General features: G+C 36.4%; 1 protein-coding gene across 7 annotated transcripts in view; it reads left to right on the forward strand.

Moving 5' to 3' along the window:
* Positions 1-18670, forward strand: part of ARHGEF4 (Rho guanine nucleotide exchange factor 4) — a 481275-nt gene that overhangs the window by 440776 nt on the left and 21829 nt on the right. The gene's annotated exons all lie outside the window — the stretch shown is intronic.

Here is an 18670-nt window from a genome sequence, read left to right on the forward strand (position 1 = left end):
TACTCTTTAGGAAAATTACTTTGATAGCTGATTAGAAGATGGACTGGAGAACAGGAGGATTAAGGAACTACTTAAATATGGGACAGATTTTGTTCCTAGGAAATAATCAAGAGGAGGTGAAATAGTGAAAGCATCAACTCTGCCACATTCCTCTTCTCAAAATATGATTCTCAAAATCCTTAGTAAGAAGGTTGCCAAGAAATCTCCAGCTTTAAAATGGTATGGTTATCCAACAGATGAGGGGGCAAAGAGCAGGTATCTAAAAATTGCCTTTACATTTGCAAGAATAATGGACTTCAATGGTCTCTCTAAAAGGAAATGTAACTGGAGCCTAGCTCTGACTAATAAAGCAGGATACCTTCTGATGAAGACTAGGGTAGCCATCATGGAACACAAGCCTCAATGACTTGGGGATTCCCATGCTCTACACTTCCCTTGCCTTACCTGTTCCTCTGAAGTGCTAGTTATCTATAAGTTGTTTTTCTCCTGAAATCACAAAGTTTGAGTTTTTTTTTCAAGATTACTTAAGAGTAAGTGGCTTTCCAACATTTTCACTTTGGCAAAGTTAAATACGCTCATGGCCAAAGGCACTGTTTTGGCTTCTTATATTGGCAAAGGCAGCAAAGAGGGATTACTCATTGTCATTGCTTTCTTCATTGGCAAACTATATGATGATTATTGTTATAACTACAATGATACAACTGCTTTCCAAAACTCTTTCCTATTGATTTAGAAATACTAACTCTGTGAGGTAGATGGGCAAAGTATTATTGGGCCCATTTGAAAGGAGCCTATGGCCCAGAGAGATTGAATCCCTTGGCCAGTGTTGCACAGCAATGACAGAAGTAAAACTAGAACCCAGGTGTCTAGAGTTCTACCCTAGTGCCCCCTTTGTTGTAATACGGTCCCTTTCTCCCTGTGTATTATTTGCTTTGTCAAAACCTAAAGCATATTGTATAGACAATGAGTAACATATAATGAACCCTTCCTTATGAAATGACAAAAAGTATTCCTGCCTTCATTTATGCTAGAAAACTGAAACATCTTCTTCTACAAATACTCTGCCCATTTTCCTTGTTTCATGGGTTCCTATGGCTTAGACTGAAAATCAGACAAATTTTCTTTTTAAAAGTGCTGCATTGTTGAAATTCACATGCCCAGTAGTATTTTTGCAAGTAGTTCCGTTCACTTTACCAGTGTAGCTTTCCTCTTAAGACAGCTTCAGAAAAAAGCTTATAAATTGTATATGTTTAATAAATGTTTATGGATTAATTGATAAGAAAATCATTGGAAAGCTGGCCAGAATCAAAGACACAGAAGTGGTAGTCTAGCATGGGAAAGGCATTGGATTTAATCAGTAGAACTATACTAAAGCGTCCATTCTGGTATCACATGGATAACATTGATCAAATCACTTCCTCTTTGTGAGCCTCAAATTCTTTAACTGGATATAAAGGAGGCTTGAATCTAGGGAATCTCTAAGATTTTTTTCAGCTCCAAATCTTATGTTGCACTTTTTAGTCACCTTGAAAATAAGGAGATATGTTCTTGTCCCATCTTCCTTTGCCAGTCAGCCTAAGCAATCTTTCAAAGAGTGTGTTTCTCCAAGAGCACATATGCAAGAGAGAGAGAGAAAAAAAAACACAAAATGGGACCACAGCAAAATCCATGGGGCTAGAGTAAAAAAAGACTTAGCCAGATGAAAGGCTTCCAATTAGAGAAAGTACCTGTCTCTAATTATATAGCTTTGCTAAAGCAATGGCAGGGTGTAGTTTGTTCAGGAATTAATCTGGAAAAACAGACTCATTCAAGGACTCAAGAATCTCAAGTAAAAACACATTGTGAGGAAAAAGTCACCTTGCTGGACATATGTGTATGCATGTATTCTGGGAATAAAGATATGATATCCAGAATAAGAAAGTTTATTGTTGCACTCCAGTTTCCCTTGTTCTGCCAATTTCTGTGGCATTATGTACAGTTCTGGGCTTCATATTTTTATATTTTAAAAATATTATATGTGTGTGACATATACACACATACATGTGTCCATACATACATTCATATTCTCAGCTCTGGGAATTTTCTCTATCTGTTCCCCTGAATGGAACACCATCCCTCCTCAACTACTGATTTCCCTTGCTTCTTCTGAATCCCAACAAAAATCTCTTCCTTTATAAGAAGTCTTTCTCAATCCCTTTTAATTCAAGTGCCTTCTCTCTGTTAATTATTTCCTATTTATCCTATTTAAAATAAGCTAAAATATAGCTTATTTTAAATATATTTGGTTGTCTATTATCTTCTCCATTAGACATGTTGAATAATATACTTCCCCTCTTCTGGGCTTTATGCCTTTCATCTTGAGAAAAAAAAAAAAAGAAGAAGAAGGTTAAACTAGACTAGACTAAATCTAATGTCCTTTCCCTAATATTTTGTCAATTCAAGCCAACAAACATTTATTAAGCACCTACTATATGCCAGGCACTGGGCTAAATAAACACTGGGGATACAAAGACAGGCAAAAAATAATCCCCACTCTTAGGAGCTTACAAATTATAGTCAGGACAACATGAAGACCACTATGGGTAAATATGATAAATAGCCATAGATATGTGTATACACACACACATACACATAGTCATAAATACATACACACTAAATTGGAGATAATCTTAAAGGAAAAACATTAAAGACTCGGAAAGACTTCTTGCAATAGGTATGACTTTAGCTGGGATTAGAAGGAAACCAAGCAAGTTAGAAAGAGGAGATAAGGAAAGAAAGAGTTCCAAGCAGCTAATAACACAATGGGTAGTCAGGAAGACCTGACTCCTCCAATTCTTACTAACTCTGTGACCCTAGGCAAGCTATTTCACATCTGTTTGCCTCAGTTTCCTCAAGTGTAAAATGAGAATATAATATAATAATAGCACCTATCTCACATGGTTGTTGTGAGGATCAAATGAGATAATATTTGTAAAAAGTGTCAGCCCATTGCCTGGCACATAGTAGATGCTTCATCAATCTTATTCCCTTCTATTCCTCCAGACATGGGGTGGGAGGGAGGACAACACTGTCGGGGAGCCAATAAAAACCCCTTGAGTCAGGAAATGGAGTGTTCTATATAAGAAATGTCAAGGAGATTGGCATCTATTAAATTCTAGACTAATAATCTCAAACTTTGTTCATCAACCTTTCTTGAGGAATGGATTCTTTTAAGGAAATGAATTTTCCTGGTAACTAATGGACAACCCCGTTTCTTTTTTTTATTAGAAAACCTTTCCAAACTGATTCACTTTCCTGCCTCCATTGTCTAATCTAGTCACAGTAACTACTTCTTTCTTTGCTGACTGAAGTAGGACTTCAGAAACATCAGTGATCCTTCTCTAGAATTGTGGATGGAAAAGATGAAGATTTGTTGAATGTAGTCTCTCACTCTTATTTTCAGGTTTTTAAAGATAAAAATAAAAGTTTCTGTTCTTGCTTTCTCATAACAATATAACATCTTGGGTACTTGAAGAGTTATAAAAACCACTTTTTAAAAAAGCAACGAGAAAGGGCATAAGATTATATATAGAATTAGATCTCAAAGGGATCTCAGAGGTCACCTCTAAGCCCCTCATTTCCCAAATGAGGAAACTGAAGCCAAGAGAATCCAGCTATAAACCCTGGTTTTAGCTAGAACTCCAGATGCAGTATTTGTTTTCCATTACCACCAGTAAAAAAAAAGTTATCAGTCCACAATTGGGACATTTCATTCCCTTAGCCAACTACAGGATATTTTTACTTAACCCTTTCCCGATATAAATTCCTATTCTCACTCTGGACCTTGATAATTAATGAAGTTTTGGTTCTATGGAAAGGATGGAATAAAAAAAAATAACATTGTATTCCCAATCAAAGTACCAAGATTTGAGCCTTCAGTGTGTGATCTTGGGGGAGTTTCTTCATCCATAAAATGAAGGATTTGGATTGGATCATTTCTGTGAGCCTTTCTGGCACTGACTTATCCATCAGGTGTTTGGCCATTACAACCCTTCATAGCTTCTGAAGTCCAACTGCCTAGCCCAAAATATGGGGGCAAAGGGGAAGAAGGGAAGGAAATAAACATTTATTAAATACTAACTTTAGGACAAACAAGGCACTTGGTGCTTTGCAAAATATTATCTCATTTGGTCTTTACAATAAGGTGCATTATTATTATCCCCATTTTATACTTGAAGAATCCGAGGTAGAATAGAACTAACTTGCCCAGAGTCAATAGCCAGTAAGTTTCTGAGACCACATTTAAACTCTAGTCTTCGTGGCTCCACTCCATGCTACCTAACATGTATAAGTCTAGTTCTGGGCAAGTCCTTCTGCTGTCCAATCTCTTACCTTCTTGAATCACTTGACTTTCAATCCACTGGACAAAGATCTATCTGCTTCCTTTATTCCACCCTAGAAGTCTCTATGCTATAGCCCCATCTGAAACTGTCTTTTCTCAGCAGAAGATTACACAGACCAGCTCTTTTCAGGTTCAGCCCGCATCATACACAAATCACCACTTCTATCCATAAAACATGAACCTTGGGCCAACAGGTCTGTCTTGGGTATGTCCTTCCATATGCTTACTCCATTATTACTCCCACCAAACCAGCCTGCTTTCTGTTGCTGAACCTGTTTTCCTGTTTGACCTCACCTACAACTCCCCTACAAAGAGTTGTAACCCGTAACCATCAGTTGAACTAAGTTGATAAATATACCAAGGACCAATACAGTCTCATTATCTTTCCTTTGTCTTAGGGATTCAATCACTTCCCCATATTAGGGTCCTGACTCATGGGTCCATTTAACACCCTATCCTGAAAACTACATGTTTTCCAATAAAATTGGAAGGAAGAAAAAATTCTATCTATTTTATCAGAGCCCCCTGATTCGTGTTTCCCTGTAGATAGATATTGCCATTCAACTACTTTTAAAAAATTTATTTTAAACTTACTAATCATCAACAAAAACAAACATAAGACAAGAAATTAGCTCCTACATAAAAGCTTTAGTATTTCAGTTAATATAACAATTATAACAAATATAACAATTGAATAAAAAAATGTTTTCTGTATTTCTTCCCAAGTACTTTTGAAATTCTATACCTTTCCTTTTTTTTCCTGCCTATTTTAGTTCTCCTAACCTTGCATTATATCTCACCAAGAAGATCTTTATATATTTCCTTATGTTTAATACTTAGTTTTTTAACAGCACTATAATAGTCCATTACATTAATATACCATAATTTATCCATCTATTCTTCAGTCATTGGACTGACGGATTGTTGACAATTTTTTTTGCTATTATCAATATGGTAACTATAAATATGCTTATGCAGATAGGTCATATTTTTTCTTTTGTGATATTTTTGGGATAGAGTTCTGGAAATGAGATCTCTGACTAGCCAGAGAGTATAATTAACTTTTTAATTTTTTTCATTGACTTGTATTGCATTTTTCTATTTTGCTCTCTGAAATGTTTGCAGCAGTCTGCACTAATGGAGAACTTGTTTCAAAACAGCCCTGCCAACATTGTATTTTATCCTTTTTTTCTATTTTTTGCCACTCTAGAAATCTGTCAGAGTTTTAAAGAATTCTGTTGTTTCAGCTTATTTTCTTTGAATCTGCTTCATCCTTCTAAAAATCAAACCCAAGAGCAAAAATTGCCATTAAAAACTCTAGAGAATTGAATTCTAGTTATATTACCAATTATGTTCATAGTAATGATCCTGAGGTACCACAGGATTCTGAAGTAGCTTCTCAATTATAAAAGAAGATTCAGTTATGCTCATTCCAGGTTTATTGTGCATGAGTCTTTGAAAATGAGTAATCCATGTCTGATCATTTCCTTCCTTCCATTTCTGTTCATATCATTATCCTTAGCTAGATTTTCATCCTTCATATTCCACTTATTCCATGAGCCTTTGCCTTACTTCTCCTAAACCACAATTATTCCTCTTCCTCTAAATTTTTGTAGCACTTTTTATTAGCAACACTTATATGGCCCTTAACGCATGCTAATTTATATGATTATTTCTCATATGTATGCATATATCATATGTGTACATAGAGATAAGTATTTAGCCACACACATACATATACACATGTCTCTCATCTCCAATGAGGTTTTAAGACTGAATTCTTCAAGGGTTAAAATCTTAGAACAATTTGTACTTTTTCCAATTCCCAACATAAAACTCAATAAATATATCTTAGTGAATAAGGTAGAGAAAATTCTTACAGGTTTAAGTCTTATGAAAGTAGGAAAACAAAAAAGTTTATAAATTAAAAATCAACAGATAATTTTTAAAGATCAAACTTGTTTCTCTGTTCTCATGAAGATAAGTATTCCAGGAATCAAATCTTCTTTATCTGTCAGCTCCTTGCCTTCATCTATGAAACTTGGGCAACTGTGAAACATCCAAAGGATTCTTAGGAATATGGGATCTGACAAAACATTGACAAATTTCTCCATCCTTTCCATTTTATTTTGATCATGATAACATGGTAGTTTTCAGGATGGGGTATTAGTTGGACCAATGAGTAAAAACTGATTATGGGGAAGTGATTGAATTCCTAACTACAAGGACCTAATCAGTTCTCCCCACCTTTATCCCTACTATCCCAAATCAGGATTGGGTTTGTTTACCACCCTCCTGATAAAAACACTTACAGAAAGAGTGTGGATATTCAGTTGACATATGTTCTTCATCCTCTCACTTAGAAAGTTATTAATTTCTCTTTAAAATCTTACAGGAAATTACATATGCCTTTTCTTTCAAGTACATAGACAATTATTAATCATCTACCATGTGCAAGTTTGAGGCAGTTAGGAGGTACAGAGTACCAGATTTAGAGTGAGGAAGATCAGAATTCAAATATGGCCTTAGACATTAGCTATATGACCCTGAGCAAGTCACTTAACCCCTATTTACCTCAGATTCTCATCTGTAAAATGGGGATATACTGGAGAAGGAAATAGAAATTAAATAGGAGCAATAGGCCTGGAGTCAGGAAGTCCTCGGTTCAAATCTCATCTCAGATATTTATTACTTGTATAAACCTGGAAAAATCACTTCTTTTAGCCTCAGTTTCCTCATCTGTAAAATAAACTGGAAAAGAAAATGGCAAACTGCCAAAATGGGGTCATGAAGAGTCAGACTTAACAATGCAACAGAATCTCATTTGATCTTCACAAAAACTCTATTCTCCACTTTACAGATGAGAAATGTAGGCAAGAACATACACACACACACACACACACACACACACGGCAGAGGGAGGGGCCTTTTAGAGATATGAAGTGATTTGCACAGTCACAGAGCTGACAAGCTGAAAATCCAGTATGATGAGGAATCTTATTGGATTTTCACCATTCCCTATTCCCTTCACTATTCCCCATTTTATAGATGAATAATGTAGAAATACATAATAATAATAATAATAATAACTAATATTTATATAATGCCATGCACCATATTAAGCAGTTATCTCTTTTGGTACCTGGGAAGCAGGCAACAATTATCATCCCCATTTTACGAATAAAAAAATTTAGACAGAGGGTAAATGACTTGTTATCTAAAGCCAGATTCCAACTCAGATCTTCCCAATTCCAGGCGTGGTGCTCTATCTAACTGTCCTGAACAAAGATGAATATGTACATGTACAAAGATGTATATGAATTTGTATATAAAAGGGTATATGTATGTATGTGTGTATATATATATATATATATGTATGTGTGTATGTATATATATGCTATATATGTATTTGTGTATGCTAGTATATACATGTGTGTATATGTATGTGAATATATCTGTGTATGTGTGTGTAATTTTTACACACGTGTGTTTAGAGATTTAGGTGATTTACATAAGGTTAGATACAAACCCAAGAATCCTACCCAATTCCGGTTCCAACTTTAGATCAGATCTCACTTTCTATATACACTACTTCTCTAAAAATAGCTGAAACTATTGTGTAGCCCATACTTTTTAGATTACTACCTGCTTTCAGGTAAAAGGAAGGGCAGTGAGAATAGTAGGAAATGTTTTAGATTAGGAGGCAATAAAGAGCTTGACTTGAAGTTCACTGCTAATACTTATTGACTATATGACTATGAAGAAGTCATGGAATTCTTCAGAATACAAACATTCCAAATCCATCATTTTATAGCTGAAGGAACTGAGGCCTTGAAGGCCTAAATGATATATCAAGGCTCACACTGTTAGCAAACAGCACTTACTATGAGTGCTCTTATATCATCTCTTTTCTTTTCTCACAATTTACCTGCAATAGCTAGAATGCATTCCTGCCTCAATTTATCCTATTAGTACTCTCAATTTCTTTCAAAGCTCAGACATTGCCCTTTTTATAAAGCTTTTCCTGAGTTTGCCACCATCCCTTAGCTTCTAGGACTCGCTGTCTTCCTAAAAAAAAATTATCTTGTATTTATTTTGTATATATCTTATGCAAACTTTGATCGGTACATATTCTTCTCCTTTCATTAAAGGTAGATTCCTTAAGGACAGAAACAGTTTCAATTTTGTCTTTGAATCCATCAGAATCTAGCACTATGTTTTTTACATGTAATGTGGCTTACTAAATGCATGTTATTCAAACTCTTGTCCTCTGCCTCCAAATCAAGTGGTCTTTTCAGTATTCTGCATTCATTTATCTGAGTTTCTGTTTACTCCTCAATAAAATAAGTATACTAAATACTAAAATGGGTATTCACTTCATATGTTGTGAGGCTCAAGTGAGATTTTATATATATATATATATAATCATTATATGTATATATTTATGTGTTACATACATATAATTATATTCAATACATTTACATGCATATATAAAATTGGTGTATACATGCAATTATTTTATGTGTGTATGAGTGTAGTATTTTGTAAACCTATAAATGTTTGCCATTATTGCTGTTAATTCTCCCTGGGACTGGGGATACCGAGTAGTAGTCTGTGAAGGAAGGAAGGAGGGAGTTGTTGACCACTGCATACTTATAATGGGAGCTTATTCAAATGGGCTTCAGGGAGAAGAGGCCTGAACAATTACAAGAAAGAGATGAGTCATGTCCCCTTAGCTACTCTTCTGGGCAGAAGCCAAGTGTGATAAAAGAAAATTGAGAAAAGAAGGCAAGTAGGCAGTGAAAGAAAGGCAGAGAGAGAGAGAGTGATTGATAGAGGGAGGAAAAGAGAAAAAATTAAAATAAGCAGGAGAGACAGACAAGGAAAACAGAGAGGAAAAGAAAGAGAAACAGAGTGAGTGCAGGCAGGAGAGTATGAGAATGAAGCTAAGAAGACATCCTGACTGTCCCTCACACCTAGGAGATGATCATTCACACTTGGTCGTGTTACCCTGTGGAAGCTGCCTCTGGAGACTGAAGTAATAAAAGGCCATTGGATTTTGTGGCTGCTGCAAATTCAATGTAATGATATTATTGTTCCCTTTCTTCCCCAGGAACTGTACTGAACATTTGGTCAGCACAGCCAGGGGCTTCTATTTCTCCCATTAGTGCAAAAGGTGGTGGAGAGGGAGGAGGAGACAGGCTGCCCAAAGATCAAGTGAGATAATGATAAAGCACTTTGCAAACTCAAAAAGGCACACATAAAGACTAACTCATTAAAAAATAGATTATTGAAAGCAGTTAGCTTTTCAGAAATGGCTTCCTCCTTTAAGAACAGTGTAGAGGAAGCAGGCAGGACAGCCATCAAAGACCATTAACATAGCTTAGGCTAGTGGCTGGTATCAACACTACTGAAGTAGGCATTGGGGGCAGCTAAATGGTGCAGTGGATGGAGCACCAGCTCTGAAGTCAAAAGGACCTGAGTTCAAATGTTATTGTTAGAGGAGAAAAGAGAGACAAGTCATTTAACCCCAATTGCCTAACTTTAAAAAGAAAGAAAGAAAGAAAGAAAGAAAGAAAGAAAGAAAGAAAGAAAGAAAGAAAGAAAGAAAGAAAGAAAGAAAGAAAGAAAGAGAAAAAGAAATGGGCTTTGTAAGGGATGGGAGAGGAAAAAATGAAAAGCCAATAAATTGTGGATAAGAAGATTTCAGAATCCTAGACCATGGAGTATCTGAGTTTAAGTATCTGAGGCTAGGTTTGAATTAGGCTCTAACTGACTCCATCACTTCATCCACCAAACCACCTCGCTGCCTCATTTTTTAAGCTTTTATTGTTAGGAAGTTTATTTCCCTTTTACTCTGGTTCTAGTGTTGCCTTTTGAACAATTCATGAGGCAGTAGAAAGTACTGGATCTGAAGCTTGAAGCCCTGAGTTCCAAAACTACCTCTGCCACTTACAACTGAGCTTAATCACTTTAATCAGCATAAATCATTTAAAATCTTTAGGTCTCAGTTTTCTCATCTGTAAAATAAGGTTGAACTAGATGACTTGAAAAAGCTTTTTCCTCTAGGCAGTAGGTGACATTGAGTTGCATAGAGTGCTGGCACTGGAGTCAGGAAATTGTTCTGTTGTTTTGGCCATGTCCAACTCTCCATAGCCTCATTTGGAGTTTTCTTGTCAAAGATAACCAGACCAGTTTGCTATTTCCTTCTCTGTTTTACAGATGAGGAAACTTGAGACAAACAGGTTTAAGTTACTTGCCCAGAGTCACATGGGTAGTGAATGCCTGAAGCCTAATTTGAATTCATGAAGATAAGTCTTCCTGATTCCAAGCCCAGTCTCTAACCACTTCATGACCTAGCTGCCTTCAGGCTAGGTAACTCACCTCAATGAAGGTGTTTGACAACATAGCTGAAAATATCATGCTAAAAAGCTTGGGAGCAAGTATGTAGCCTTGTTTCACTCCATCAATGACTGGGAAAGCTCAAGAGCATTGCCTATTGTCCAGGCCCGGGCATGCATGAAATTGTTGGACTATCCTGATAAACTTCTCTGGGCCACCGAATTTTGACATAGTTTTACATAAGCCCTCACAACTGACAGTATCAAAGGCTTTGGTCAGATCTATAAATATTGTATACAGACCTTTGTTCTGTCCTGGAATTTTTCCTGGAGTTGTCAAGCAGCAAAGGCCATATTGACTGTTTCTCTGTCCCTTCTGAAGCCACACTGGCTCTCAGGTAGATGACTTTTTTTTCTAGGTGTAGGGTAAGCCTATTAAGGAGGATCTGGCAAGAATCTTGCCAGCTATGACAGAGAGAGAAAGAAAGAGAGAGAGAGAGAGAGAGAGAGAGAGAGAGAGAGAGAGAGAGAGAGAGAGAGACCCTCCTCTGATTATCACTGGATAATGTATTCTCTTTACCTTTATAAAGATGGATAATGGACACATCCTTGAACCCTTGGGGTATAACCTCCTCTTGCCATAAATTTCAGTCAGCTTTAGTTTGAGCAATGGACCCTTCCCCCCTACCTTGCGTAACTCGCCTGGAATAGAATCAGCACCCAGTGCTTTACCAAACAAAAATTGTCTAATGGTATTCAAAACCTCTTTATTAGTTGGAACTTCAGCTAGGGAGTGATTTCAACTTGAAGTAAATGGTCAATAGCTTCAGCAGTGATTGATGATGGTCTATTGAGAACTAGGATCATGTGCTTATCATTAATCAGCATGGCACCATCAGCACTGAGTACTTAGATGCAACATAGGTCTTTGGCCATAAATAGCCTTTAGTACATCATAAAACCGCTTCGTATTGTTGCTATCAGCATAAAATTGAATTTCAACTGCCTCCTTACTGAGCCAAGGATCCTGTGTCACTCCAAGTTTCAATTGTACATTACTTTTGATAGAACTGAATGCTACCTAACTGACTACCCAAATGTCTTAGGATTACCTCCTCAGGTTCCTTCCCTATCTCCAACTTCTTCTCCAGAAGAGCCTGAAGGCAACAGGAGCCAGTTCAGGACAAGGTGCACCCCACCCCAGCCCCAGGATTCCTGTGCTACAGAAAAGAGAGACCCAGCTTACAGAACAGAACTTTTTGCTTTTCTGCCCCCTTGGTCCCCTCTGAAAGCACATGGGAAACATATAATATAACATTTAGGCAACATTGGTCACTGGATTTTATCATAGTTAAGTGAGAAGAAGTCTTGTATTTAGGGTAAAGAGTGGAGATAGGTGGGCCCATCCTGTCCTTGTAGGTGACATTATTTCTATAGCTTGCTGCAACACATTCTTTTACTCCATGCATATCCATGGGACATTGAGTCAGGCACTGATTCTCAATACACACTGTGTAGTCTATCCAGAGTTATGCTGGTAAATGCATCACAAGCAGTTCTCAGAGGCTGGGGTAAGGAAGTAGGAATGTACCCGTGATACAATTTTAAGCTTAATCGGAATTATTAAATTTTAATCCATTACTTTCTCAACTCTAAACAATCCTGATCCATAAAGTTTACTGATTTTTGAGGTATATATACTTACGCTGAAAATTTAATAATCTCCTGTAGCTTTTAAGAACTCCAACTAGTCCCTGTAACCTTGTCTCTCTCCATTCTGTTCCTCCTCCCTGACATGCTCCCTGTTCTTCCCTTCTGTCTCTTCCCAGCTTCTACCTCTCTCAGGTCTCTGCCCAAGTTCCCCCTTCCAAGAAGACTTTCTTAACCCTTCTAGCTACACAACTTTCTCCTTCCTTTGGCATTAATTGTATCAACAATTCATTTTGACACTTACTCATATATTGTCTTGTACTGTTATTTTATCTTTTTATGGCACTAGTATTTTCTCAACAAGATTGTATATTCCCTTAAAGATAGGGATTCTTAGTCTTTCTCATAATACCAACTTAACCTTCGTTGGGTTTTTTATATATTCCTCTTTCCCAGTCCTAGTCAAATCCTAAATATTCATGACTAATAGGAAAGGTTAGTATTCCATTAGACACTTGGGCAATTATTAACTACCTACTATATACCACGCACTATCTAGAGTTAGATCCTGGCATAAAATACAAAGAATAGAACAGATTCTTCTCTCAAGGATTTTACATTCTAATGAGAGACCACAAGTATATAAAAACAATTTAGAGAATAAATGCAGCATAGTTAGAAATGGAAGACACTATCAGTTGAGAAATTCAGGAAAGCCATCACGGAAAAAGAAGTGTTTAATCTACATTTTGAAGGAAGAAGAGAACTTTAGAAGAAGGATGAAGAATTGAAAAAGGCCAATATAAATTACAAAAAAGAGAGGTGTCTTATATATGGAACAAAGAAAAGTTCAGTTTACCTGAATGGCAAATGGGAAGTAATGTCCATTGCGTTTGGAAATATAGATTGTGACCAGGTTGTGAAGAGTTTTAAACTGAGAAGATCATATTTTATTTTAGAGGTAATAAGGAGCTTTACTATAGTTTGTTGAATAGAGAAATAATTCAATTAGATTCGGTCTCGGGGGGAATTACTTTGGCAGCTATGTAGAGGATACATTGTAGTGGAGAAAGGCTTGACACAGGGAGACCAATTGGAAGACCATTGAAGAATTCTGGACAGGAAGTGATGAGGACCTGGACTAAGGCAGTGGTTATATGAATAAAGAGAAGCAAGCAAGAAATGTTGTAGAGGTAGAAACAGCAAGATTGACAATTAACTGATTGGGTGGGTTAAGGGATAGTGAGGAAAGGAGAAATAATGGTGAAGCTATAAATCTGGGAGACAAAAGAATTGTGATGTCTTGAATAAAACAGAAACATTTGGAAAAGATGCTAAGTGGGGGGCAAATATGAATTCTGTTTTAAATGGGTCAAGTTTGAAATACCACTGGGATATCCTTTTTTAAATGTCTAAAGGAAAGTTAATGATGCTAAACTAAAGTTTGAGAAATAATGGGGTTGGATTTATGGATCCAGTGAATCATTTAATGACAATACCCTTGGGAGCTGATGAATTCACTGAGAAAAGAGTGTAGAGAGAGGGGGGAAATGCAAAAGAATGCATAGGACAGAGTTTTGGGGAACACCAGAAGTAGGGAATGTGATCTACAGGATGATCTCACATAGGAGTCTGAGAAAGTCAAGTAGAATGAGGAGAGAGGAGTGTCTTAATAGGTAAATAGGTAGAGGAAACATTTATTAAGCATTGTACTAAGCCCTGGGAATGCATATATAAGCAAAGAAGAAGAAAAAAAGTCCCTGTCCTCAAAGAACTTTCATTCTAATGAGGAAAGACAACATATAAATGGGGACTGAAAAAACAGAGAATGGGATGGAAATATCCAAGCAGAGGCAGAAGAAAAGTGAATGTGGCTAGCTTAAGTTCTTCCTTAAATGGTAATTCTGGTCCAGGATTCACCAATTGGAGGAAGAGGATACAGGGATACAAGAATCCTCCAAAATGAAAAAGATGATGGATAGAAATGAAAAGTCCTAGAAAGGAGAGAATAATCAGAAGGAGAGGGGTTCAGCAGCTGAAAGTAGAGGAAAATGAGAAAAGACCATCAGATTTGGTTATTAAAAGATGATTGGTCACTTTGATGATAACAGTTTTGATTGAGTGATGAGGTGGGGAAAAAAAGATAAAAGATGGTTTTAAAAAGGGATTACATCTGAGGACTTGGTTCAGAGCCAAACTCTAGCCCATTAGAAAGCTGAAGAAATTCACATCCTATCACTAGTTTTTAATTTTTCAAATGCATAATGAGTACATTAATAACTTAAACTACTTAATCATTCTTCCTCTCATCTAGCCATTCTGCTACAGAGTCTGTGCTCTCTTCTTAGGTAAATACTATACTTTTCAATCCTTATCGCAGTTCTCAAAGTAGTTTTTCCCATTGACTAATATAACTCCCCAAGTGCTAGCAACTGACAGTTGGAAAAGTCAAACTGCAAATATTTACTGATGTCCTTCAATATTATATTGATTCTGTTACTGTCTCTTTTTTTGCCTCTATCTACCTGTCTCTCTATCTCTCTTTCTATCTATCTCTATTTGTCTATCTTTCTTCATCTGCGTATGTATGTTATATATACACATACACATGTATGTATATACATAAAATATATCTATATATGTATATGTGTGTATAAATAATTTAATACAACTCTGAGAGGAAAGTAAGGCAAATACTAATGTGCCATTTTATATGAGAGGCCCTGAGGTTAACCTCAGAACTGTTAAATTACCTGCAAAAGTCAAACATAATAATAGGTGACAAAGTCTGGACTCAAACACAGGTCTTCCAACTTCAAGTTGTTTCACACTATATTAAATGGATATAGTCTTTTGCTTGACTCTACTAAGTTTTTCACCATTCTATACATATGAAACCAGCTGTTTGATCAGCCAGTCAACAATTATTAATCACCTACTTGATTCCAGAGACTGCACTAAGCAGAAAGTTTCAGTAAAAAAATAAATTATAAACTGAGTTTCCCCTTGGCTATGACGGACACAGCATAAAATAAGGTCCCTGCTCTTGAGAGATGAATTCTCTCCACCTGTGACTCATACTTATATCTTTATCAACACCAGCACTTCCACTTTAAATCATATAATACTTATCCTGTTTCCTTTCTGTCTATGTATAAGGGAATTCCTGAAAAAGGTGTTAGTGTTATTGTGCTATGTATCTTCCACAATGTGTTACCTGGCCTGCACATATACCAAAGCCAATAATATTAAATGTTTTATGTGAGTGGTAGGAATAATGATAATAATACAGTCTCCATCCAGATAATCAGACATTCTCTAAATTTAAATGTCAGAGGGTTACTACAAGACTCTTACCTACCATCTTGAATTTGTGTCATCTGTCATTCCCTTGTTCAGCCTAAATCATAATAGTGTCTAATGTTTTTTTATCACACTAAAGTTTTCACAATCATAATCTCATTTGATCTTCATGGCACCTCTGTGTGGTAGAGGGTATAGATATGAATATGCTTATTTTAGAAGAAAATCCAGAGACCTAGAAAGATCAAGTCTTTCAGATTGCCCTGGAAGACAGTGAGGAAGTTTACCCAGAGAGAGCAAAGAATCTATCAGTCAGCCAGTTAGTTTTTCAATTGCTGGGCATTTACAGTATGGTTGACACCATGCCAGACACTATAGAGAGTATAAAAGGAGAAGATATGGTTTCTGCCCTTGGGGACCTTAGTGAAAGACCTAATGTGCAAGAAACCAAGAACAATGCAAAAATAATAGTCAGGGGCTCAAAATTAAAACCTCAAAGAATTCAAATAATAGAATCAAAAGGATACTTGAGAAAGGCTTTATAAAGGAAGCAAGATTTGACTTAGGTTTTTAACTTCTCGTAGGAAAAAGAGCCAGGCTACCCTATAGCGTGCTATATAGAATTGGAGGTTAGTTTATTTTTATTTTATCCACTTCCTGACTTCAAGGCTAAATCTCTGTCCACTACATCAAGTGATTAAACTACTACTTGTGAGAATATAAACCTAGTTATTTAACCTCTCTGGGCCTTCATTTTTCACATATGTAAAATGAGGAATTAGGATTAGATCATGATTCTTAACTTAGAATCTATGAATTTGTTAGGAATAGATAGATAGATAGATAGATAGATAGATAGATAGATAGGCAGATAGAGGGCAGGCTATATTTTAATGTAATTGATTCTTTCTTTGATCCTATATATTTTATTTTATTCATTTAAAAAAATTAATTCTGAGAATGAATGAGTCTGGCTTCACCAGACTGCCAAGAAGATCAATGACATTTAAAAAAGAAAAAAAAAAAGCTTAAGAACCCTTGGAGAACTCCCTTTCAGCTCTGAAATCTAGTCTTCCATAAATAAAATCCTTTTTATTGTAGTTCAAAATCAAACATTGACAAAAATGGACCTGAATCTGCTCATGACTAAGCAACGGTTCTTGTGGCAAATTGATTGGCTCTTTTGGGTGCTTTAGCTGCTCCAGCTCATCAGCAAGATTAATGGGCAGTCAAAAGTATTTGCCAAGGACCTGCCATTCCATCAACAAGATCATTTAAAATACTGACTAATTGTGAAATTTTATAGAAAATTCAAGGGGCAGCTAAGTGATGCAGAGAACAGAGCACCAGCCCTGAAATCAGGAGTACATGAGTTCAGATCTGACCTCAGACTCTTAACACTTCTCTGTAACTCTAGGCAAGTCACTTAATCTCAATTCCAAGAAAAAAAGAGAGAAGAAAGAAAGAAGGAATGAAAAAAAGGAGGAAAAAGTTTTTTTAAAAGAGAAAATTCAAGAGATAGTGGAACTGGGAAAAGATACAGCAGACATGCAACAGAGGACAAAGTTATAAGGCAAATGAGCAGTTTATTCCATGAGAAGTTATTGTATAGCTAGAACAGTCAGGCAAGACTTCATGGAGAGATGGAGTTTGGCTGGGTCTTGAAGGATGCCTAGGAATTGAGTATCCAGAAGGGTTGGAGGGAATTCCAAGCAAGAGAAATGGCAAATGGTAGCAGAGAGACCATAGAAAGGATATGTTGTACAAGGAGCCTTGAAAAGACCAGTTTGATGATATAGAAGTTTCCAGTATGGAAAGTGCTATCAGAATATTAAGTCCATCAATCTGTAAACGTTTATTAAACTTCTATTATATTCTAGCACTGTGTTGAGCACTAGTGACACAAATAAAGACAAAAATACAATCCCTGCCCTCACATACACAAAAGGCCTGCCCAGGAGTATTAGATGGAGGTGATGTGAAGAACAATTTAGTAGGAACCCTTTTCTCCTGGGGAGCCTTGTTGGTGGCAGCAGCAGCAGCAGCAGCAGCATAACTAGCATTTATATAGTATTTACTCTGTGCCAACTATTGTGCTAAGTGCTTTAAAATTATTATCTCATATGATCCTCATAACAACCTTGGGAGGTAGGTACTATTATTCCCATTTGATAGATAAGGAAACTGAAGCATAAAGAAGTTAAAGGATTTGCCTACCTAGTAGACTGCTAATAACTTTCTGAGGCTGAATTTGGATTGAGGTCTTCCTGATTCTAGGACCAGCATTTTCCCTTGACTTACAAGTTCCTCATCTTCCTCAGATGTAAGATTCTGGTACTATCCACTACATGAGAGAAGACAATGAGGGTTTTCTGAAGGTGAGGCTAGGTGACCTTGCACTGGCCAGAAATTCTCTTAAGAAGCAAATAGTTGTGACTATGTTAGCTTCTGTGGAAGTGTCTGGTAATAGTTCCCACAGGCATTAAGGTGGCTGGGGGAGATTGCAGCAGCCCACAACCCTATGCTACTTAAAATAGAGCTTGCCCGCCACTATCTTTGACATACTTGTTATAATAATAACAATGTCTACACTGAAAATAATCCTGCATGTATCACAGCATACATTTTTCATTTTTTCATATTTTTTCCCTTTGGGTCCAAATCTTCTTTCACAATATGATTAATATGGTGATGTTTTCTGTTTTTGAACATGTATAATCTATTTCAAATTGTTCACTGTCTGAGGAAGGGGATAGATGAGGAAGAGAGAGAAAATTTGGTAATAAAAAACATTTTAAATGCATATTTAAAATTGTCATTACATGTAACTGAGGAAAAATAAAATGTTATTAAAGAAAGGAAAATTATACTTCCATGTCACCATCTTTGATAAACTTTGCTAAGAATCATGTTCATAATTGTTCTGCTCTGTATCTCTGTCTTCTCAGTCTTCATACTTTTGCTCTGTTCAAAGAATTTTTACTCTTGCATTTGT

The sequence above is a fragment of the Sarcophilus harrisii genome, chromosome 3 (assembly GCF_902635505.1).
Source record: "Sarcophilus harrisii chromosome 3, mSarHar1.11, whole genome shotgun sequence".
Taxonomy (NCBI): domain Eukaryota; kingdom Metazoa; phylum Chordata; class Mammalia; order Dasyuromorphia; family Dasyuridae; genus Sarcophilus; species Sarcophilus harrisii.